At 39.9% G+C, this 25,087-nt stretch overlaps 1 protein-coding gene across 1 annotated transcript in view; it reads right to left on the bottom strand.

Moving 5' to 3' along the window:
- Window positions 1-12,169: 12,169 nt before the first annotated feature.
- Window positions 12,170-25,087, bottom strand: part of TMEM167A (transmembrane protein 167A) — a 60,355-nt gene continuing 47,437 nt past the window's right edge. Inside the window, exon 6 of the transcript XR_005704391.2 lies at window positions 12,170-13,033. The gene's annotated coding sequence lies outside the window, so the exon portion shown is untranslated. The remainder of the gene's footprint in view (window positions 13,034-25,087) is intronic.

Genomic DNA, 25,087 nt, shown 5'->3' with positions numbered 1-25,087 from the left:
AAGAGCAGCTGTCTGCATCTCCTGCCACTCTCTTGTTAACAGGCTACAGGCAGCAGAAAGTGAAATACAAGCTAATATTTATCGCTCCATTGATGAGAGTTTTACTAACTGGGGAATAGGCTGGATGAGTGAAACAAAACTAGGAAATCAAACCCAAGCTTTCTTTTCCAGTTGGATTGATAAGAAAAATAATCCAGGATGTGAAATCTATCAAAAAAAAGTTCACTGTGCTCCTGCTTTGGGGTTGTATGAGGGAGACCATGCTCCTTTATCTGCTTTCTTGGTGAAATTGCTGCTCAGGACCTCCCAGCCTTCCGCTGAGTTGCTGGTCTCGGTCCCTTGGTACAGGTGACACCTGGGTAGCAGCTCTGCAGTTCACATCCTCGCTGTGCTGTATGACACTGTGTTTTTTCAGAATTGGGAGCAAGGCAGCTTTTTCATTCCACCCCCTTGGCTTATTTTTGTTGATAACTAAGGTTTCACAAAGTTAAAATATCCCAAAAAACATTGACATGGAACTTGTTCAATATACACCATGACTGATATTAAGAAATTAAAAACTGACAATAATTTGTACTTCACAGAGTGGCTTGAGACAGCACATTTCCCCTCGTGTGTGATGTAGGAGATAACCCCTGTACAGCCAGCATTTCTGCGTGGAAATATTGTATTGATCATGGAGAACACCCTTCATTCGTGATCCCTTCTTCAACAGAACAAACTGCCTTTATCCTGGGCTGATTTAAACTCACAAATGTCACAATCTCCACCTGGAAAAGAGAGGGTTTGAGTGTGAGAACACAGAGCAGGAGAAAGCACTCAGGTTTTCAAATGGGACACAAGTCAGAACAGTGTGTACTGCATGTCATACACGCAGCTTTTCTTGAGGGCACAGTGGCAGCACAAACTGAAACCCTCATGGAGAGAACACAGAGGGATCTTTGGAAAGCTTGAGTTGGTAAACATTTGTTCCTAATAACCCAAATGACTTCACCCATTTTCCTAAACACAAATTGTGATTATCCTCTTTGAGCCAGAATAGGACTTCATGATTTAATGCAAACTGGTCATGTCCCACAGGCACAGTTGCATTTGAGAGTATGAGGACTGAGTTGCCTTTCAAAATGTCAGCAGGTAAAATAAATCTGTGCAGGAAATTTATTAACAATTGCCACTTTCTCTCTCCCTCTGGTTGTGAATGTTTGAGTGGGGTTGTCACAGTATGAGTACGTATGCTGGATGTGAATTGTTCCTTATTGTCCTATCAGCATCATGCCAATAGCAAAGCTAGAAAAATCAATTTTCCTTTGAAATATTAGAACACAAGTAGGGGCCGTGTAACAGAGGGAGATTTGTCACCAGTTTCACAGAGGCCAGTATTTCAACCTGTTTGGTTGGTTTTTTTCCTTTCTCAAGGCTGAGTTCTTCTCTCAGACTCTGAAATAGATTCCTCTTCTTTTCAGTGTTTTATTTTGGTACATTTTTATGTTCGGCTTTGGTTGCTCAAAGTCCACAAGATGATATCGAAACCCACTAGAAAGTAATCACCAGAGTCTTCCCTCAAGGGTGAATTTTTCTCAGCAGCATTAACACATCAAACACAGCAAATTATGGAATTTCTGTTTGTTGAAGTGCAAACTGTTGGTTCACTAAAACAGGGAGAGGGAGGAGATCCAATTTCAGAATGTTGTTCCTGCAGACCCTAAATGGTTTGAAATATCAGAAGATGCTTAACTGGCAATTAACAGCTCCTGAAATGGTCTCAAGGAATCCTTTTAGGCCAGGCACCCACTCCTAGCCATACTTGACCAGATTTACTAGGTTTGGAAGTTTTCTAGAGCACTGGGGGAGCAGAAGACTCAGGGCCATACTGAAGGGATGGGGGAGCCCATCAGTAGGGTCCCATCAGAGGACTGATGTAACCAAGGTTTTATTTGTCATCCCACCTCCTTCTTCTACCTGCCTCTTGCTCTTTATGAACATGTTTCAGGAGGAAATTTCCTGATGTCTGCCATTTCCAGACAAATCACCCACAGCTCTTTCCTTATAGGAACTTCAGGTTCAGCAGGGATTGGGTTACCTTTTGGTGTGCACATAAAATATCCCTTCAAGCACTTGTCCAGACCATCCAGCAATGTACCGAGGTTTTCTCAGTGAAGAAACACATGATATACATACATAAAAGAACATGTCAAGCATTGGTTGTGGCCTGTTTGAACTGTGAGCTCTTGACCCGCCTAGATCAGGGATGTGTTTAATGGCAGCTCACATCACGTTCTCCAAGAGAATCCTGACAAAGGGCAGGAAGACACCTCACAAATAATAACAAATTATCTAACAGATTGTTTAATAAATGAAAATCCCTGAATGATAAAGCATTATTTTCAGGCAGTACTAAGGAAGCAGGGGCCACGTTAGTTGTGTGCCATCTCTCAGGAAGGTTTTGGGAGGGGAAATTCTGAGTGGCAGACATAAGGAATAAAAAGCCAGTGTACCATTCACACATCCTTAATGGTACCCAGCACCACAGGTTAGAAGTGTATTGAGCAAAACATAATTTTTGTAATTCAACAAAATGACACTTATTTAAAGGTAAAACATATTAGACAAGTAATTTTACCTTTACCTTTACCATCTCATATTTTTATTTATATTATCTTCATCATCTCCATCTTCATCTTCACCTTCATCATATTTATCTTTGTATTTTTTAATCTAATTATATTTTTACTTAAATATCTCCTGGGAGTAAGAAAGAATGAAGAGTATTTTTATAAATATATGAGTATCTTAGTTGTCCATGGGTCCCCAGCATTCCCAGGGCTGTTTTGGATGATGAGCATCTTGGGTCAATTTGAAGGAGCGGATTCTGTATTTGTTGTTCATGAACATGAATTTTAGGGCCAGACTTGCTGCAGAATTCAGATCTGTTTTTAAACCTCTTCCTTTCACTCCTATTCTTTCTTTATTCTAGTAATAAAATTCATAGATAGGTATGGGCACTGAAATTCAGAGAAATGGATCCAAATGCTGTCTGTTGATCTGGACCAAGGGATGTGCTCTGGGAGAGAGCAGGAAACGGAGCCTTGATTTTCAAAATCTTTGGAGGAAGTTTCATTATCAGATCCTTTTTCTCATCCCAGTTTCAGTTCTGTCCCAATATTAAAGACATGAACTTTTTTCTGGTTGGCTAAAATAGTTTCCTTTTGCACCAGGCCACCTCTTGCTAATGGCAGGAAAGAGTTTTTCATGACATTTTACGTCATGAAATATTGGAGAGGATGAAACACGAAAACCTTAAAATTATGATTGCTTAGCAAAAGATTTTAACAGCATGAAAGCTATGAGTGAAATAGAAATGAAAGCAAGCTTTGAGATGTAGGATGCCAAGCCGGAAGACAGTGATTGAGTTGGCTGAAGGCAAGAGCCCTGTTGATTGAGTAATACCCCTTAGAGACAAAGGGATGCCAAGGGTCCAAGGGAGAGAGGCCCTGCCAAAGTGGCAGGGAAAAGGAGTCTTGAAAGTAGCTTTTAGGGTTTGGAATGTGGCACAGTATGGTAATATAGTAGTTCCTATAGGCTGTATGTAAATTCTGTAGCATTTGTGTCTTGTACTGGTTGGTTAATGTAAACTAGAATATTCAACACAGAAGGGGATATAATGTATTGTAACAAGAACTGAGGGCTCTTGGCTCGGTCATGCTTTTAGCTGTGGCTGGCAGCTTAAGCAAAGCTCTTGTACTCACGAACTATGCAATAATCCACATGTTTCAAGAGCTGCCCTGGACTCCAGAGATCTCTCATTGCTGTCCTCACTATCTCTCCCACAACGAAAAAAGTCACAAAGTCACAAAGTCACAAAGAAATCCTTACTGGGACTCCACTTGGCAACTCCACTCTGACTGTGCTGCACCAGCCAAGCCATGGGATGCACAAGATTAAAGACGATTTCAGCTACAGGCATGTATTTCCACTTTTCTCTTGCTTACCATGTGGCAGTTCACTTCTTGCTTGCCTGTGCAAAGCAGCATGGCTGGAGCAGCAGTCATGTATTCATGATAAATATAATTATATATTCATCCAAATATATTAAATATATAATCCAAGATATAATATTATAGTTGTATGATTGCATGTCTTCATACAGAGCACTGGAGGGAGGCCTGGATAAGTTCTTCAGGTTGTAAAGGAGATATAGATGTAAATGAAAATTTCCACGTTGTCATAATTTTAATTTCAACTGGGCGAAAACACCACTTAATGTAGTGTTTTCATGTTCACTAAATTTTGGTCTTTTTACTTACTCTTTTTGTGGGAGAGAGAGACTAGGAGAAAAACAAAGTAGGCTCAACTTTAAAATTAACAAATAGTTTATTAGCATACACTAAAAGAATAGAAAAAAAGAAATTTGGAAAAAAACAACTAAAACTGAATGAAAATTCAAAAGCACTCTTCCCTCCCCTTACAAACTGTTCATTTTTTAACAGAACAACATAAAGAGACAAAACTTGTAATTTTCAGTCAGTTTCACCATCTGACAATAGTCTTTCATTAATTCATTAGGGGAAGAGTGTCTTTTCAAGTCATGGATCCCACTGACAACTTAGAACAGTTCTCTTGTGGGTTTTAAACTGTCACAAAAACAACCGCCCAGGGAAACTTGCCTTTGTGACCCTCCCAGGAGCAGTTTCCCAAGCTGCTTATGGGTCATGGGTCTTAGACTTTTGCATATTGGGGTGTCAGCTTTTAAAGATGAATAACTCTAAAGGCAAAGGGTTCTTCACCCCAAAGTACAGAGATATCTTCTCACTTCTTCACTGGCGCAGGGGGCTTCTCATCTTTATCTCTGTTCAAGCATCTTATAGGATATTACTTAGTTCATCACAAACACCTTTGCTCAAATTCACACACAAATTGAAACAATCATCTCCCCAAATGCATATCTTTCCCATGATTTAAAGGAATGATCTAAATATAGAGTTCATTTCCATGGCTCAAGTAAGAACAGAACAACCAACTCTTCAACCCTCTGTCCCAATAGTCTTTTCACTCTTGCTCTACTGACTTCATGCTGTTGTTCTTTATGTTCACTCTGTCCGTTCTTACTCTGTCAGAGAAGGGCCAAGCTCTGGAAGCTTCATGTTGCTACGAAAGGGTTAAATCTGCTCAGGGTCTTTGTCTCTCTCTCGTGGTGTTAGGTGTTCAAGGCCAAGCTGATGAGGGAGGAAGCACTCACAGAAACATCAGAGATCGGAGCACCCGGGCAGTCCGGAATCACAAAAAACCCAGACAGGATCATAAATGCCTTCTCAGCCACCCCTCGGTATAAATTGGGGTGGCCTCAGCCCAAATGGTGCCCATAGCTCTTATCAGGGGCCTGGCAGAGATCACTCCCTGCTCCAGGGAAGTCTGAAGAAAGCAGTTGTTGCAAAACAGCAATCTCTCCTTCCCCCCTTCACCCAGGAGCCGATGGAATCCGGCCAGGCCTCAGGCCAGATCCCCCAAAAGGGGAGAGCAGCAGGCCCAGCTCGATGTTACCTGTCTCTGTCTGGCCAAAGGAAGAAGAAAAAGGACTCACTTACAGGAAATGCAAGGGGTTTTATATGGTACTTCCCAAAGTCGCAGCTAACAATTTCAGTGGTCAGAATAGATGCCAATATTCCAACTAACCCTCTGATTGGTCCTTGTCTCTTGCGAAGCAATTCCCAGGTCCTGACCTGGGAATTATTTTACATTCTTCTATAACTAAAAAACTAAACTGTACTAACCCATGACACATGTAAATACATGGATGCATTTACATGTATTATTTATGGATCCATGTAAATCCAGGTATCCAGGGCCACCTGCTTCATCTTGAGATACAGGCAGAACAACGCACAGGCCTGAAGGGTGAATGGAACATTTGGTTTCAACAGGTTAAAATGTTTTCCCTGAGTTTGTAAATTTATTGCATTGTTTTTGCAAATGGGAGCTCTCCTATCACAGTTCTGTGGTAGGGTTTCTTGAGGATGATGCAACCTGAAAACCATCCAGTTCCAGGCTCCCAGCCTTGCTCTGTTCCTTGGAAGCAGAGCTCATTCTCTCAGCATTTTGCCTCACCACGTGTAGGATCAGCAGATTCACCTTTCCCTTGACTGGACTCTGGAGAGGGAGCACAAACTCCTGGCAGGTTTCCCTGTGTTGTTTTACATAAACGTTGTGATTTTTATTCATGTTAGAGTTCTAGGAGCTGGAACAGGAAAAATACCCAATACTCTTTTGCCATGAAGACCATGTTTGAGCAAGGCCACTCAACAAGGCACTGGCCCAAACCCGTGTTTTTTAAGAACATAAAGCCATGGTAAAAGCACAGTTAATGCTATATAGCTCTAGCAGCTATACAGGTGTTGTCATACCCACCTAGTTTATTACATGAAAACTACAGTAAATCTGTCATGATTGCAAGAACAATAGATTCAAATTCTAGGTCCTGCAGTGATAATGCAGTTAAATGTGCTGAAGTGTAGTTTTAATCTGGTATCTACCAAATTTATTTGACAGAACATGGCTTGAAAACACTGAAATCTCTAGGAAAGTGTTATGATGATTGGACACAATTCTAATCTCCAGAAAAAGATTCAGTACCACTACAGATGATACTTAATGAGCTACTGGAGGAGTGTGAAAGAGCTGGGGGCTAAATGTGCTCTGACATGTCATGGTGCACACATAAATTTTATCTGTTGTGTTTGCAGGTTGATAATGCTTTGCAGTTTATAAAAAATGCTGCAGCAATGAGGAATTAGGAAGGAATCATTCTTCACACCTATCTCCAGGTGTGAATCCTTCTTCTTGTGAACTTCAACATGCTACAACACCAAACTATAAAAAAAGCCTTCAAGTGAAAAAAAAAAAAAAAAAAAAAAAAAAGACAAATAAGTGAAAAGTATGTTTGCATTCACTGTTGCTTTAATACTTTGCGTTCACTGGAGTTTTGTCCCGTATTGTCTGCTATACAGGGAAGTAATCCCAGAAGTCTTGACTTATTCTCCTTAAAATCTTGGCTATGAATTTCTCCTGGGGGCCAAGTGACACAGACAATGTGACAGGTCTGAGGAATTAGCTAAGAAGTTACTGTGGTGGAGGGAATAATGACTGGGTGGTGACAACTGAGGCAAAATTGTCTGACAGCCTAGAAACACTGGTACATGCCTTCCTCTCTTCACCTCTTCTTCAGATGGTACTGGCAGCACTAACTGCAACAAGGAACATGTCTGAAACTGGATGTGAAGAGAGGTACTTAAATTAATAACAATGATAATACATATTTAAGCAGATATCAGGATCGGTGAGCTCACTTGTAGGTTCTGATGCAGGGCCTGTGTTTGAAAGTGGCAGTAAAGTCAATAAAAGTGTGACTGCAAGAGAAGCTAAATAACTTAAAACATTTTAGGCTGCCCCTTTAGAAGATGATAGTGATTGCCTGCAGTCATGGGGCAGCCACTGAAACAGGGAGTGGGTTTCTTACTGAGCTGTGTGTCATTATATTCTCTCCACGGCCTGCAGTAATCCTTTAGAGGTGATAAAGGCAGAAAGGGGCTGTAGGGATGATCTACTCTGGCTTCCTGAGGCTGTGAGAAAACCAGATCATTGGGGACATCAGAAGGTGTCTTTTCTGAGGGGTTCTGGCAATGAGCTAATTAGTGGAGGGAAGTGGGAGAGAGCCCGGCCCCGCGCACCTTGGCTCCTCCCTGATTTTCTCTGCTGTTCTCCCAAGCCACTGCTCACACCTTTGTCCTTAAGATGGGTAGGGCACTTTCGGTCAGGTTGCTGTCACTCACAGAGTTACAGAATCACAAAAAGATTTGGGTTGGATGGGACCTTAAGGACCATCTTGTTCCAACTCCCTGCCATGGGCAGCGATGTCACCCTCTAGGCCTATCCAGCTTGGCCCTGAACATCCCTTGGCATCCTTTGGTATTTTCCGGCACTGTCTTGGCATCCTTTACACGGCAAAACATGGACTGTGGATCCCAAACTTGGTCTTCATTGCTTGGCTGCAAATATTTGCATGGTTTTATTGGTACTCTGTCATGGCAAGCCCTTTTTCCCAGCTAAGACTGGAAGGGAAGGCTGGAGGTGTTGGCTGCAGGTGTGGTGGGGGGGTTTTTTGTTTGTTTGTTTGTTTGTTTTGTGTTTTTTTGTTTTGTTTTGTTTGTTTGTTTTTTTTTTGTTTGTTTTGTTTTGTTTTGTTTAATTCAGCCTGTAAGAACATGGCTGTTGTCTGCAAAACAGTAAACTCTATTCCTTCAAATCTGTGTCCTGCTATTTATCTCTTTCTATTAAAAAAAGCCCTTTGCTTTGTTTCCTTTTCTCTAATGAAGTTCAGGGTTGGCAGAAGTAAAATCCTAACTCTCAGAAAGTGTGTAGTTAGCAGCAAATTAAGTGGATGGGGGAAAAATGCTTTTTCTGAATGCTCAGGTCAGGGATTTAAAGAGAAGATATCAGCATGTATTAAATTAAAGACCTTGGGCCTATCTGTCTGACCCAAGGTTGTGCAGGTGTGCTGATCTCTGTTAGTGACTCAGATTTGTTCTACACTCCTCTGAAATGCACTTTAAAAAATGTAGGTGGTCCCCTATGGAAATGGTGCTAAGCTTATATCTTAAAATAATCACATTCTCTACTAAGGAACAAGGATTTATCAGGGACCATCTGCATCTGGAATTATTTTTCTTTCTGTGCCTTTTAATAAACTTGTGTAAATGCATATCACTTTGAAGAAATTGTAGATTCCTGGATGAACATAACTTTCCAGAAAAGGACAAATTTAGACACGGGTCTGGGTAAAGGAAGTTGGGAAACATATCTGTCAAGGAGCGGCAGTACAGCTGAACGTCACCAAGAGTCTGAACATTTTCAAATAAACAACAAATGTGAAAAAGATTCCTTCTTTGAAGGAATCAGGGTCAGTGCATCAGACTGCTAGGGAGTTTGTGGGAAGAAAATTTTATAGAGCCAGTAGAAGTTCAAGAGTTGTGCTCAGATGCAAAAAAGAGAGACAGAGGATTTTGACACCAAGCCCCTCTTTGTAGGAGATTAATTAAAAGACCTGCCTGAAATATGAGATGCTGGTAGAACTGGTGCAACATGAACAGGTAAAATGGCGTTCACAAGGGTTGTCTGTGCTCTGCTAAGCTCAGGGACTGCAACGTTGGTAGAGCCAGAGAAATAGAAAAGTGTCTAATTCTGCTCTAGTTCTTAAAAGAATTTCAGGGGATATCCAAAAGTGGAAGTCTGATGTCTTTATTTGCACAGTAAAACCAGAATAATGTGCATGAGATAAATCTGGCATTGAGGAAATATTTATGTGGTTTCTTTTTGTAACAGGGAAGAATAGAGCACAAATTCACTGCAGTTAACTAGCATTTCACCCAGAGAGATCAAGTTAATACAATCTACTTGGATTAGTGCTGGGCACAGGCCAGGGACATTTAGTAATCTCACATCACAGGATTTTAGAGAAGGAACACTGAAAAATACACAGTGTCCTGCTCCAGAACACTATTCCAGCCACCTGCACTTCAGACAGTTCCTGAACGAGTGTAGTGCTAGTTTTTTCTATATTTCAATATTCTTTTAATACCAGGAACATGTTGTTTTCTTGTGTCCATCTTGTGTCTTATGAGCACTTTCAGCTTATGATGTATCTTGTGGTTCCACAGCTTATCTATATATTTGATAAGAGTTTGTTGAACCTGAGAGGTTCAGCCCTGTCATGTTGGTCTCAAAAAGACGATTATTCCACATCAAGCATGGTAAAATGGATGTCCATCCTGTCAGCTTCCTTTTGCCTTATGCTGCTTTCTTCCAGTTTCAAGAATCGCAGTGTTTAGTTACTTGTCTTGCCAACATCTGATTGGCCTTATTTCTGCTCTCTGCAATTTTTCCTTTTCTGCTATTATTGAAGGCAGGACTAAAAGTACTTGGAGTTTCAAGCTGGAAATTAATGTGGATTTATACAGTGTCAGAATAAGGGTTTGACTTCTCCAGCTTTCCCTCCCTCTAATTTTTACTGTAAAAAGCCTTGCAGGTACCTCTCTTACAGCATTTTTTCTACAGATTGGGTATTGTTTTTCTTAAGATTTGCTTTTCCAAAGGTTACATCTTAGTCAGGGAAGGCTTGTTTCTGACACTGAAGCACTGCAGCAAATTATCTGGATTAAAATGGGTTTCATAGAGGCAAAACTTGAGTTTAATGTTGCGTATTTAATTAAGCTTTTGCAATCATTCATCCAGAGGAAAAGCTTCAAAATCAATCATAGCATTTGGTTATCCCTGGGCTGTTTTCATGGCGCTATGATTAAGGCAGACGCAACATCTTCATAGTTCTAAAGCTAAGATGAAATCTAGCATCTGGGAACTTCATGTAGCACGAGAGTTTAATTTCTTTTTAACCATTTAAACAGAAATTAAACACATCACTTCTAAACTGCTCTGTTTCCACACCTTTCCATCTGAGATAAATACTGTAATTTTCAGGGTGATGAAAACACCTCTGACTATTTAAATATCCAGTATTTAAATACATGTGCCTAGAATATGATTTTGATTGTTGAAATAAAACCTGCATAAATTACTCTTTTTAAAAAAAAAATAGTTGGTGTAAATGCTTATCAAAGACACCCCTCTGTGGTCCCTGTGCTGCCATGAGAAAGAAGAAATGCTTGTGGTGAAATTTATTATCTGTTGGTCAAGTGATTAGAGATAGCGAGAGCTGCCAGGAGGACCAAGTTCAGCCCTGCATCCTTGGTACTCCATAATATTCATATTTTAGAGGCAGGATGCTTCCAGCACTTGATACTCTCCATTTGCCACCATGAAGCACAGACAGAGGACTGCACTTGTAGCTTTAGACAGCAGACAGATAACACATTTCCTGAGTTCTCATTTCTTCATGGGACATATGATGAAAAAACAATTTAACTAACTGCCCAGGCTTCGAGAAGGGTCAAACTTCCCTTTTGTTACTTTAGGACGAGAAGAAATGAACCCAAGTTGCACTAGGGTGGGTTACAGTAAGAAATTAGGAACAATCTCTTCACTGAAAAGAAGCTTCAGTGAAACTTTGGAAGGGGCTGCCAGGGGAATTGGTTGAGTCATCATCCCTGGAAGTGTTCAACACCAAAACCAAGAAGGTGTAGCACTCATGATAAGGATTATTGGGCAAGGGGGTGTGTGGGAGAATGTCGGACTTGAGAATCTTGTATGTCTTTTTCCAACTTTTATTCTGAGATTCTGTGATAATAAGGTCCAATTTCCCAGATATAGCTGGTCTTCAACACACCAGTTAAAACTTCAAAATAAGTTTTGGCTTGATTATGGAATTGCTGTTTTCTACCATTTCCTTGTTGGTTTTTTGGTTTTCTTTTTCCCCCTAATGTCAATGCAACTTTTAATTGGAAGGATTTAGTTTCTCATGTTGTAACTCTTGCCTTCTACTCCCAGGTTGGATAACACACCTTGAGCTGCTGAGGGAAGGCAGGTACACCCTGTCTGCCTGAAGCATCCTGTCAAGAACTCCCTGGCATGCTGGAGCAGCACTTTTGTTCAACCACAGTTGCAAAAGAAAGTTCCCAATCAAATGTTTTATCCTTGGCATGCCAATGTCATAGCTACGGAAATTTGCTGGGTTGTTTTTGTTGTTGTTTGTTTTAGAATTAAGAGTTAGACATGGTTAAGGGATAAAAGGGGTTTTATTTCAGTATTTAATAAAGATTTTTATGGTGTAATAATTTGTCAAGGTGGAATATGCCAAAATACACACATATGGTATATCACATATATAATTTTATAGCCTTTGCAAATTAACGTATCTGATAAAGATTCTCCAATGATAGGTTTAAATTAATGGTGTGACATTCCTTTATTCTAAAGTATTCTCTTTTAGATAGGTTTACAGAACATGCTCTAGAGAGGGTCTTGGCTTTTTAAAATAGCATAAAGTGGTTTTGGTTTTTAACAGTGATGTTTTTAGAAGTTTGGTCTTCTGGTTGTCATAGTTTTAATTTCAAACTGAGCAGAAACACTCAATTAATGTAGTGGTTTTATGTTCACTAAATTTTGGTCTTGGTACTTAACTCTTTCTGTGGGAGAGAGACTAGGAGAAAAACAAAGTAGGCTCAACTTTAAAATTAACAAATAGCTTTATTAGCATACACTAAAAGAATAGAAAAAAAAGAAAGTTGGAAAAAACCGACTAAAACGGAATGAAAATTCAAACCCACTCTTCCCTCCCCTTACAAACTGTTCATTTTTTAACAGAACAACATAAAGAGACAAAACTTGTAATTTTCAGTCAGTTTCACCATCTGACAATAGTCTTTCATCAATTCATTAGGAGAAGAGTATCTTTTAGAGTCATGGATGCCACTGACAACTTAGAACAGTTCTCTTGTGGGTTTTAAACTGTCACAAAAACAGCCACCCAGGGAAACCTGCCTTTGAGACCCTCCCAGGAGCAGGTTCCCAAGCTGCTTATGGGTCATGGGTCTTAGACTTTTGCATACTGGGGTGTCAGCTTTTAAAGATGAATAACTCTAAAGCAAAGGGTTCTTCACCCCAAAGTACAGAGATATCTTCTCACTTCTTCACTGGTGCAGGAGGCTTCTCATCTTTATCTCTGTTCAAGCATCTTATAGGATATTACTTAGTTCATCACAAACACCTTTGCTCAAATTCACACACAAATTGAAACAATCATCTCCCCAAATGCATCTTTCCCATGATTTAAAGGAATGATCTAAATATAGAGTTCATTTCCATGGCTCAAGTAAGAAGGGAACAACCAACTCTTCAACCCTCTGTCCCAATAGTCTTTTCACTCTTTCGACTGACTTCATGCTGTTGTTCTTTATGTTCACTCTGTCCTTTCTTACTCTGTCAGAGAAGGGCCAAGCTCTGGAAGCTTCATGTTGCTACGCAAGGGTTAAATCTGCTCGGGGTCTTTGTCTCTCTCTCTCTCTCGTGGTGTTCGATGTTCAAGGCCAAGCTGGTGAGGGAGGAAGCACTCACAGAAACATCAGAGATCGGAGCACCCGGGCAGTCCGGAATCATAAAAAAAACCCAGACAGGATCATAAATGCCTTCTCAGCCACCCCTCGGTATAAATTGGGGTGGCCTCAGCCCAAATGGTGCCCATAGCTCTTATCAGGGCCCAGCAGAGATCTCTCCCTGCTCCAGGGAAGTTTAGAGAAAGCAGTTGTTGCAAAACAGCAACCTCTCCTTCCCCCTTCACCCGGGAGCCAATGGAATCCGGCCAGGCCTCAGGCCAGATCCCCCAAAAGGGGACAGCAGCAGGCCCAGCTTGATGTTACCTGTCTCTCTCTGGCCAAAGGAAAGAAGAAAAAGAACTCGCCTACAGGAAATGCAAGGGGTTTTAGATGGTAATTCCCAAAGTCGCAGCTAACAATTTCAGTGGTTAGAATAGATGCCAATATTCCAACTAACCCTCTGATAGGTCCCTGTCTCTTCCAAAGCAATTCCCAGGTCCTGACGTGGAGAATTGTTCTACATTCTTCTATAACGAAAAAACCAAACTGTACTAACCTATAACACTGGTTTAGAAGGATATTAGGACTATGTTAAGATACTGGGTTTAAAGAATTACAAGTATGCATGTTGAGAATACTGAGGATATACAAAGGTTTATAAAAATAAAAGGCAAAAAATCATCATAGCATCACCAGGTCCCTGGGCCAGATTTTAGGGCTGCTGCACTATGCTTCACATGAGCTGTGGAGGTACCACATTGTCATGGGCAGTCCAAAACTGACCTATAACACTCTTCCCCTTCAAATACAGCGTTTTCTCCAAGGAAAACTCAGCATCTCAGGGGTTTTTGGGTTCTATTTGCTTTTTTCTGGTGCATTGCTGTTCAGAACGCTGATGTGAGGACTGGTTCCGCCTTTGCAGCTCCTCATCCTGTTCCACAGCCTTTCCAGCAATTTAAACAAGACAAAAAAAGAGTGAAAAGGATCCTTAGTTTGCTGTTGTAGCTGGAAATTGTAGCACCAAAATGTTTCAATAGTGGCTTCTACTATTGCTTTAAATTAAAATCAAGCCACATTAAAGTAGAAAATTTGTCCTTTCAAATTTCTGTGGACAAAATTTTTCTACCCTGCCTCAGCATGCATCTGACCCAGAGTCACTGAATGAGAGTGTATTGGGAACAGCAGGGAAAAATTCTAGTTTGTAGGTAGCTAATTACATCACGAAATGTATTAGTGTGACATAATCAGTAAATACAGAATTATTTTTCAAATTCCTTTTTCTTTCTTTAACTTCTGATATTCCAAGTTCTCAGATTTAGCACCTCAAATGTGCTAGTTATGAACATGACTACCATTAAAAAGAGAAGCAAGTGGGAATCTTTAGAAGTTGTTGTGTAGTGTTGGCAAAAGAAAGATCATCATTCATCCATTCACAAGGGATTTTTTTTTTTTTTAATAATTTAAAAATAAATGTTTTAAAAAAGAATTCAAAAAGCCTTTATTCTGATTCAGGTTTGCTTGTTTCCATAATCCCCAGGTGGATTCTGGCCTCTCTGGAGGATGAATTCCATCCCTGAGCCCAGGTCATATCCTGGTCTGCTCTACACCCATGCAATGACCAGCACATGACATCAGTGGGACTGCAGAGGTGTTGGTGAGAGGATCTTTTCACCCATTATCATATTCCTTTTGGACAACAGACACAGGCACAAGCTGGTGACAGACAGACATCACCAAATAGTAAAAAAAAATATTTGATCCCTGTTAAAACTGTGCTGGCTTCTGTGTTCTTTAATTTGCTGAACTTTAGACAGGTGGCTTATTAGGACACATTTCTGCCTTTGATGCATTTCCAAACTGGCTCTTAGGCATTCATTATTAGTGCTTTGTTTTTCTGTGGTAGCTTGGAGTTGTAGGTTGCAGATGGTTGCTACAAAAGCAATTGGGATATGAGCAATTAAGCAGATTCATCAAGTTCTGTGGCTGCCTGTGTGTACACAGCAGAACTCGCTGTTCCTTTAAGATGCTGGTGTCATAGTCCTTAGACACATTTCTCCTAGGAGATGATGTATTTGACAGTGATCTTCTTTAACCAGAAATACACAGTGAGAATACCTGGATTTTGCTTTTTTTTCTGTGAGCTGTACCATACGCCACCTCAGAACCCACAAAGGCAGCACTGGGGCCTTGTGGGTGTGAACAGGGTCTGTGTGATGCCTTTGGTCCTTTTAACTAAATATGGCATCCAGATTTGCTTTATCTTTCCTGGAAGTAGATTTTTTTTTATGATGTAGATGAAAGCAAATGAGGCTGGTGAGGATTAGCTGTGGGGAACGTGCAACTCCCTGTGGTAGTCTCATCCAGGTCTCACCAGAAGTGATGAATCCTGAAATCTCCCTCTGCAGCATTTCTCACTGTCATTTCTGCCCACACCACTTTGCTCTAGTAAATCTCCAGCCCAAGTGTGATGCATGAAATCAAAATAATCATGAAATTTCACCTTGCCATGAAATTGCTGTAGTCTGTTCCCCTGTGCATTTATTCTTCTCTTAAGTGACTGAAGAGTCAAAAATAATGGATTGAGAAGGAGGAGGAGAGACCTTCAATTTCTCTAAAAAGTTGAGCTGTCAAGCCATGTTTTCCTCAGCCAGAGAAATCCCCTCATTTCCAAACCCTTGCTGATGTTCCCTCACTCTGCAGAGGAAAAATGCAAGACCAGCATTTCCCCTGATGCTCTGGATCCACAGCTTTGCAGCCCAATGGCTGACATGCTCCTGGAAGCACATTCTTGGTTTTAATCCCTATTCTTTCCTCTATGTTGGCTGTAACTTAATGATTAGAAGTCCTTTTTAGAAGCTGGGGAATGAATGATTAAATTTCATTAGCTTTAAAGAAGATGTAGGACCCCAGTCTACTTCTCATGTAGTGTTTAGATGGCAGTTTCTGCTTGGCTTTATAAAATAAATGAAAGTGCATATATGTCATGAGGGTCCTGAATGTCTGAGTAAACATCATGTCCCTTCAAAGTCTCCACACCTGCAGTCTTTTACAGGTATAAGCCAGATTCAGCTGCCTGCAGGGATGTTGCATCTCTTGCTGGGGTAAAACGAGTGAGAGATCAGAATATATGGCCACAGTTAGGGTAAGGCTGCAGAAAAGAAGGAATGGGTCTCTATTTTACGTTCCCACGCTTTACTTCCAGCTAGGATATGATGAAATAGGATTTAAGTTAATATATATATTAAAATGCATAGGAAACCCAGGTGTATTTCCCACCCGTGACTGTTTGGGGTGGTTTTTTTCCTGGAGTAGGCATGTGGTACTGCCAGAAGAAGTGATTGAGAGAAAATGGCAAAGGATTCTGAAGGTTGTTTTGAGCTTTGCTGAAAGATAAAATGCAATATTGTTACAAATTCTGCAAACAATGTCTTTCACAAAGTTTTGGTTAATGCCCTCTTGGGAACTCATGCTCATGACTTCAATGGGAGTCACAGATTACATAAAGAAGAGTGGAATTTTCTCTGAGTCACAAAAAAAAAAAAATTAAAAGATAATATTTTTACAATTAGGCTTTTAAAACTTCTTCGTGCGTTTTTTTGTACTGTTGTTCATTCCACCCCTGAAACCCTGAAATTGAATTAATTCAATAGAAGCAGGGAATTAGCTTGCAATCTGTGGAAATATTTCAGACTGAATTAGGATGAAAATTCAACTTAAAAGCTTTACCAGAATTCCTCCCCAAAGATCTTTTCACATGAAGACTGCTTTTAAAGTGATTTTTTTTGAGGCAGGAGGAAGGATGGTTGGAGTTGATTACACTAACCCAAGGAATTTGATGCTGAAATCAAGACAGGCTGAACAAGGGTGACCCAACAGGATACTTTGCTGTGATGTGATTGAAGTTAATTTCTTTGAATATATTTAAAATAAGTTTTTAATCTAGTTCTAATGGAATAAAACTCCAGGACTTAGGTAGTGGGAGATGCCTCTTGCAGTTTTGAATTAGCTGTTCTTATTGAACCAGTGATTTTAAATACCAAGAAGTTCTTTTGCTACTTGATTCCATGTGCTTTGATCCCTCTCCAGGGCTGCAGTCATTTGGATAAATCTGTGTTTGTAGAGAGAGGTTTCTGAGCATCCAATACATGCCAGAGTCTCCCTCATGAAGGCACTCATAATGGTACAAACAGCAAAGGAAAAAGCTTCGTTCTGGTAATTTTATTTCAGAATGCAAACCAAATAGAGAGAAGGCTGTGTAGAAGAACGCCAGCTCCATAAATTCTTGCAATTCTGCTCTGTGAAGCTGGAAATGAGAATGAAATTGTGGGATTTATTCTTTATCGCATTTCAATGTTGTTTACAAATTTTATTGCTGAATTTGAAAGTGAATGGGGAGGAAAAAAACCAAAAAAGGTGAAAAATTCCTATTTGTGCAAGTTGGAAACTCAGCTTAATTCCTGAGCATCTAGCTGTTTTGATCAACCTTCATTTATTATTCCTAAGTGTAGGGGAAGTTCAATAAGCAAATCAATCCTGTAGCTAAACATAAATTTGAAAGAATGTTTCTAATTTCAGTGGTTTTGTGCACTGGTAGTCAACAGATACCAGATTTTGAATTGATATAGAAGTGCTCATAATTTTACTTGGCTAAAAAAAAAGATCCTGACTTCTAAATTGCCTGCAATTGCCACATTGCCTGGAGGGAGACAGTGCTTTCCTTCATGGAGATTTATGGTGTTCAAAAATTCAAGACATTTAAGTCCAGAGAGTTTTGTATGTTTAATAACTATCGCTTCCAAACAGAGTAAATTGAGATGCAACAAAACAATTCTGTTTCTCTTCAGAGAACTGCTCTGAGGGGTTTTCACTGAGACTCCTCAGAAAGACAGTCTGAATCAGCAACCCAGAAATAAGTTTGATTTGGGAAACTGAAGTAAGTTTTATATGGGAAATTTCTTGAAACTATTGCAAATAATCATATTTGTATTACAAATAAACCTATTTTTCTAGACTATTCTGGCCATCCATAAAATTCAGCTGATCTAGAAGCTGTTGCTTTTAGCTTGTCTAATTTTCTGGCCTTGATTTTTTTGCTTTCTCTGATTTTCCACATCCCCAAAAGAGACTGAAGTTTCCTGTGAACTCCTCTTTCATCTTTTCTTGACATCAGGCTGTTGTGTTATACACAGTAAATTACTTACAATCTCAAGGGGAAACTCTTTCTTGGATTTTGATTTTTGTCTAAAACTGAGAATTCTGATTTTACATGGATTTGGAACATTTGTTCATATTTGGAGTTAACAGGGAAAATTATTTCCCTGTTTGGAACCAAAGCATGTTATGCCTTTTTAGACAAAAACCCTATAAAGTCAGGGAGTTAGGTGATACAAAATGAAAAGAAGATGAAAATGGCTAAATTTTTGTTTTTTGTTTTTTCACTTCTTACAACTCTGTTACAATTCTTTGCTTCAGAGGCACTTGGGTAATGTGCTATATTAAAGAATAGGAATATAGGAGTGCAGCAGCAAGAGCCTTTTGCTCGACAAGGCTTGCTTAGAGCAAAGAGACACGGTGTGTTAGGCTTGCCAAGAAGCAAACGTGATGGCAGGGGTTTTAAGCTGCGCTTCCAAGCCCTACTAATGCAAAGGACATGTTACAACATCTCTGCTCTGACAGCTCTTTCTGAACTCCCTGGTATAAATAGAGCCTTAATACAATAATCCCACCCCATTCCACCACTGCTGTGGTGCATCCTCTCGCACGTGTTGTCAGAGATAAGATGGGACAAGGCTCTGGATGTGAGGCTATTTTTTTTCTCCCTGTGCTGTTTTTAAAAAAAGATGGTGTTCCCTTTGTTTGATTTTTGTAAGAGCACATCAGGGCTTCAGTGAATCTAATTTAAAAATCACTTGGCCTTGAGAGTTCGCTAAAAACTTCCACTCAGCTGAACAAGAGAGGATACCACATCGAAGACACGGAGTTCACCAGTCCTAGATGCACTCTGAGGAAAACACTATTTTCAGTCAAAGCCAAATATGTTCTGGAAACCCGAGCTGCAGCACTCTCAGGAGAGAGCAGATGACATTTCTGTGCGGCTTTTACAACAGACCCAGTTCTTGGTAATTTTTGTGTTTTATATGCAACACCCAGAACCTTGATCTAATAGTAAAAAGCAAAGTACATAATTGACTTTGAAGGAGAGACTGGCTGCAGCACAATATAAGGGTGTCCTTATTTTCACTGCTTGCAGTTCACTGCTGCTTTAAACTCTGCTCAACATTAACCACTTGAACTTCAGCTTTCCAGGTGAGGTGTGTGCCTCAGGCTGACTGACTGTAATTATGAAGAAAATACCTGTTTGGGCTTTCTTTTTCCAAAACCAAGAATGAATAAAACCATATTATTTTGTTCTTGTTGGAAGGAATCCTGGCAAATTTTCTCTGAGAAGTTACAGCAATTTGAGTGCTGGCAGAAAAGTGGCTTTTATGATGCACGGAAAAGCCTTTATTAATTATAAGCATTTTAAAGAGATTATTAGTGTAACTCTGGAAGTGATGAAGATACTTGTCCATGCTGAACTTGTCAAAGCCAAGAACTTGGCAGGAATTCCATTGGAATTTCACCTGTAATCTCCTATACAGTTGGATTTAGGTTAAACAGAAGAGAAAATAAAGGGCAACTCTCTCCTGTGCTTCCTTGCGCTTCAGCAAGATGGCAGGGAGTGCTGGATGTGAATGTCAATGTCAAAGTACAAAAAAATGTTGATAAGGAGCCCAGGAAGGAGGGGATGGAGGTGGAAATGTGAAACAGTGAAAGGGAAGTAGAATTTGGAAGTTAGTGGGTAATAAGGGATTAGAAAAGGAGAAGTGGGAAAGGTGCCTCAACTTTAGACCGGACAACAAAAAGGCTGAACCTGCCATGACACAGGGGAGGGGAAATGTGGGTGATGAGGGTCAAAGGTATATGAAAAAAAAAAAAAAAACAAACTGAACAAAAGAATCAGGCCACTGGGTACAGAGATGTGAAAGAGGGTAAATGAGAGCCACCTGTGATGAGTGCAGGTCAGGAAGAGAAAAGAGGAAAGGAAATTGTGCTGAATCAAGAACTGACAGACAAAATGGAAGCAAAGAGCAGCTGCACATGGAAAGGGAATATGGGCACTGATGCTGCCACAAGTGAAAAATTGTGATGGCAAAGAGGGTGGAAAGGGAGAGGATGAACTGTCAGACAAGGCAGGCTGTTCAGTGATTCAATAGACCTTAGTATGGTGACTCACTCCACATGGAGATGGGATGTCATGTTTCAAACTTGATTTTTTCCCCCTAGGTCTGAACCATATCAGAAGTTCTTGGAGAGTGGGGATAGACTCCTGTTATTAATTATGCTACTGCCTTTAATCAGAGGCTAAGACTGTTTCAAACTCTATATTTGCCCATTTTTGAGCATACAACCTGGCTGATGTTATTTTATAGCAGGTTTGTGTTTGTGCAATACACAGGTGATTTGATACTACCCAAGCTCTGATTGTGAAATAACCCTTAAAAAATTCAGTGTAATAAAACTAGAATGCCTTCTTAATCATTTTAGAAAAGAAAACATCGGAAAGTCTCTCATATACCAAGAAGAGGGGTGGGGAATGGCTGGTTTCAGTGAGGTCCTAGCAGAAGCTGGCATTGTGGCAACACGCAGTCACATACTGGTTATGGATGAAATCCAATCCACTTAAACTAGAATTTAAAATAAATAATAGCAGTGAAGAGAGGAAAGAAGTAATGGTGGAGAGAGGCTTGTATAAACAACTTTCCTTATAACCAATTTGTATTATTACATTTCAGCTGAACAACAGATACACTCCAGGTTTTTTCTGGGTACAGAAACCAGACATTTTCTAAAGCAAAACATTAATCGTGCTTATTTACTCCTACAGTGACAGTGCATGTTCAAACAATGCATCTTTGTTTTCCTTTTTCAGAGATTTATTGAAGCAGACAACAGCTAGTGACTCTCAGGAGCCGCTCAGGGAATCAGATCCACAGCACAAAATTGATGAGGAAACCAGTGCTCTGTTCTGGTGGTCCCTGGAAAAAGGGAATGGTTCCACAGAGGCACCGTTGGTGAGGCAGGGAAAGGCAGGGGCATGGAAGGCATAAGCGAGTAAAATTGTGTCATTTGGCTTTTTTTCACAAATTAAATTTGCATATTTGATTTGTGGCCCACCACGAGATTAATTCGTTGTGATTTCAAATTGTTTTGATTTGGTTTGGACCGGTTTTGTTTGGTTTTCCTTTTAGTTTGGAGAAGAAAGTTGTTACACTCATTCTCACCATCAAGAATATCTAACAGTTTGATTTAATCCCTTATGTCTAGACTAATAATCCTGTCATCTGACAATCTATCCCAAATTTTTGCCTGTGTTTTGAGTACTGAGCACTGGCAACAGCTGGGGAAGAAAGAGAGGACTGGGAGCAAGGTAGGAGGAAGCACAAACAAGTTAGGATATTGTAAAGTTTACTCAGGCACATGGGACAACTTATTCAAAATTCAGCTGCTGCTGAGAATTACCCATTTTTTTCTGGAGTTTTGTCTTTGGGGGTGATGAATCTTCCCTGTCACCTCTCTCCTTTCCTTTCCCCCATGTTTTGGATGTTGAAAGAATAGGTGTAGGTGTTCATTTAGTATCTTTTAGTCTGCTGAGCACCAGATGAAGGACACAGCTACGAGTGATTTTTCAGGCCAGTTTTTCAGATATGGATGGCTTTGGTGACATGGGTGATGAAAAATTCCCAGAGAAAGATATCTATCATCAGCATAAAAAATATGCAGGGGGAGGAGTAGGTGAAGTGGCCAGATGAGACCTATCTCCATGGCAACACATGATATTTTCTGCTTGTGCATGTGCAGTTTTATCAACTTTTATTGTAGTAACCTACAAAGGCAACCTCTTCATATTTAAGGAGGAAAAAGAAAATCACAAGAAGAATTAATCTGGGATGACTTTTGTTGGGTGACTGAACAATGGTGCTGTTTTCTTTGGTATTCCAGCAGAAAATCTTGCTCTGGGGCTGTAGAACCTGCATTGGGGTGAATGCTGGTGGAAATCCAGCACCCAGAGTCTGCTTAGTGGGTGGCAGGAGTGAGATGTCAGAACTTGACCACGGGAAGCTGTAGGCATTTGTTGTGCAAATGGATTTGGCTTCAGCTGGGCAAGCACTGGGTTTGGCTTCCCCAGGTAATTCCCAGGACGAGATGTCTTTAGGGAACAGCAAACTCCACTTTTCTATCTTTCTAGGAAAGGTGCTATTATCTCATAGCAGGAGCTGTGCTGAGCACCTCCCATGAAGCTGACTCCAGAAAAAGGCATAAAATGACTATGTGTCAGATGAGACAGTGATGAACTGCACTTCTTCAAAGAGCCAGCAGAAAGGTTGCCTTCCCTCTGTTGACATCAGAAGAAAATCCTTAACCCACAGGACATTTAAAAGAAGGTTTTCTATTTTTCAAAGGAGGATATTACTGCTAATACAATAATTGCCTCTGGCTAGTTTCCTTTGAATTCCTTTTTTTTTTTTTTTTTTCAGTCAGGCAAGTTAATTATTTCAGTATTTAAATCATCATGGGGTGGTAACAATCTCTCTATGACATGTAAGCCTTTACTGTAACATACTAATGTATAAACGTGAACAATGTTTTATTTTTTTGTTCCTCCCTGATAAAACCTCTCTGATTGCTACAGTTTTCCATCAGATGAATAGCTTGTTTAGAAATCTCACAGCTCTGATTACCTGCAGCAAGATTATGGTTTCACATATTCCTTGACCATAAAACCATATGCATTTTGGAGGCTCTACAACAATATACAAAATGATAGGAGGAACACTAGTGTCCTTAAAGCAACTCTGCACGATCAAAATCCTACAATAATAAATACAAATATCACATTATAAAAGAGGTCTTGTTCAGGGTGTCTTTGGTACTCAGCACTGGTCTTAATGTACATTACCTGAAAAGCATAAGGAGTAATTTTTGGCTTTCAGGCAACTTTCTGTAGAAAATCACTGCAAGAAAAGTATGAATAACTAAATTAAAATATTTTTAATATTTTAATTTTGAATTTTCTCTTAAAAAAGGGAAAATAAAAATTTTATTTGCTACATTATTCAGTAAAACTGGAGCTGTCTACAGAGAGAATTTGAAATTAATTCACTTTTCACACACAACAGTACTCAAAGTTTAGTGTTAACAATGGATTTTATATGTTTTAAATTCTGACCAGTGGTGAAATGAGTGAGGGAGCCTACTGGTAGAACTGCAACTCTGGAAATATTTGGCTTTATTTTTCCTTGAATCACATGCAGAGAGGAGTTACTTTCACTCCCATGTCAGTCCCAATAAACTTTAAGAGTTTCCGGTTCTGATACTGTGAACTGTTTGGGCTTAGGCCTGGGTAATATTTATCTGGTTTAGGGCTTTGTCTGGGGCTTAGAGCTTTTTCTGGTGGCTCTTAAATGCTACATCTTGGGTTCTATTGCATTTATTTAATTTGGAGGTATTCCCTGGGCCTCAGGAGCCTGATACTGAAAATTTTAGTCACTCTGACAGTAATGAGGGATTGTATAATCAGTTTATATTGCTAATGTTTGTGGTCCCTGCCTTGTTCATGGAAATGCCTCTTTTATCTCAGCTGAGTGCCACCCAACAGCTCCCCAGCTTTAATTTGGTTTGGTAGTTTGGCACAAGTCGTGCTTGAAGTGAAAAGATCCTGAGAAAGTTTCCAAACATTTTAGATCCAAACAGAATGTGATGTTTAACCTGGAAAGGGAGAGGGCTGTATTCTGGTCCTCCTCTAAGGAATGACACACTCTGCTCTGCTGTGTTTGGGTTAAACAGACACAGTTCTGTGACATCCTGATATCCATGCTATTTGCATAATTCTGCATTTATTTTTAAGGTATTTTTCATCTGATTATAAGGACTGATGCAGAGGTAGTGAGCAATATTTCTGGTTTCACTCTCAGCTCCCACAGCTCAGTTCCCTCAGTTCACCCCAGCTGGAAAAATGCTCAGCTGGAAGCAGCATGGACTTCATGATAAACTGATTTATTGTGGCGGTAGGTGAGTCAAGAGAACACCCATTCTGAGGGGTCGCATTGTGGTTGGACACAGAAGAATTCCTGAGCCCTGAAAGGCTTGGGATGCCCCTGCTGCAGATCAGAACTTTTGATGGTTGGGTGGTTTATTATGAAGGATCCATGGGATCCATGGCATTGTCATGGAATCTAAGGATCGATCCAGGCTGGATCCAAAAGTTCTCCTAAAAGAGCCCTTTTGTAGGTCCAGCCTTAAATATTTTCACCGGGTTGTAGGTCTTTATTATAAAGTCACTATATCCAACTGATTCTTCTGGAGATTTTACAGTTGTTTATGGCATTTAATCTTCCTTGTTTTGTAACCTCTGACAGCAATTTTTACATCTAATTGTTCTATGGGTCTATGGTTAGTGTTAAAACCATGTGTAGAAAGAGGTAAAACTCTCTCAAATCCACTTCCCATTCTTCCCCTTCATCTGTGCGTGAATATCTTCCTTAAGTCATTAGGACTGAACCTGAAGCCTCTCATGGCAGCAATTTTGCAAAAGCAATTTGCACCTGTGATTTTATAGACATGTTTAAGAGAAAGAATTTATTTTTTATACATGTATATTTTGTTTCTTGATACAGTCCTGATTGTTCCCTGACTCAATCAATAATAAATGTGCACAGGAAATCAGTAATTTATTCAATTATTTATAAACTGTTTGATTAGCTCAGAAAAGCCATTCAAATACAGTTTATGCTTGTGGTGGAATAAGTGATAAATGTCACAGTAAAATTGATTTTTTTGTCCTAAAGGTAGAATGATCATTAAAATTCTTGGTGACAAACTGGTTCCTTTCCAGGAGGGATTTCTGGATGGTTATTTGCAGAGGGACGAAAGCCAGTGATGGGTGAAGGAACCTCCTGTTCCACAAATATCAGTAAAATTGCCCAATGTCTTGTTGCCCAAGGACTGAGCTG

Source organism: Hirundo rustica, chromosome Z (genome assembly GCF_015227805.2).
Source record: "Hirundo rustica isolate bHirRus1 chromosome Z, bHirRus1.pri.v3, whole genome shotgun sequence".
Taxonomy (NCBI): domain Eukaryota; kingdom Metazoa; phylum Chordata; class Aves; order Passeriformes; family Hirundinidae; genus Hirundo; species Hirundo rustica.
The sequence above is the reverse complement of the archived record's forward strand: the minus strand, read 5'-3'. Positions and strand labels throughout refer to the sequence as shown.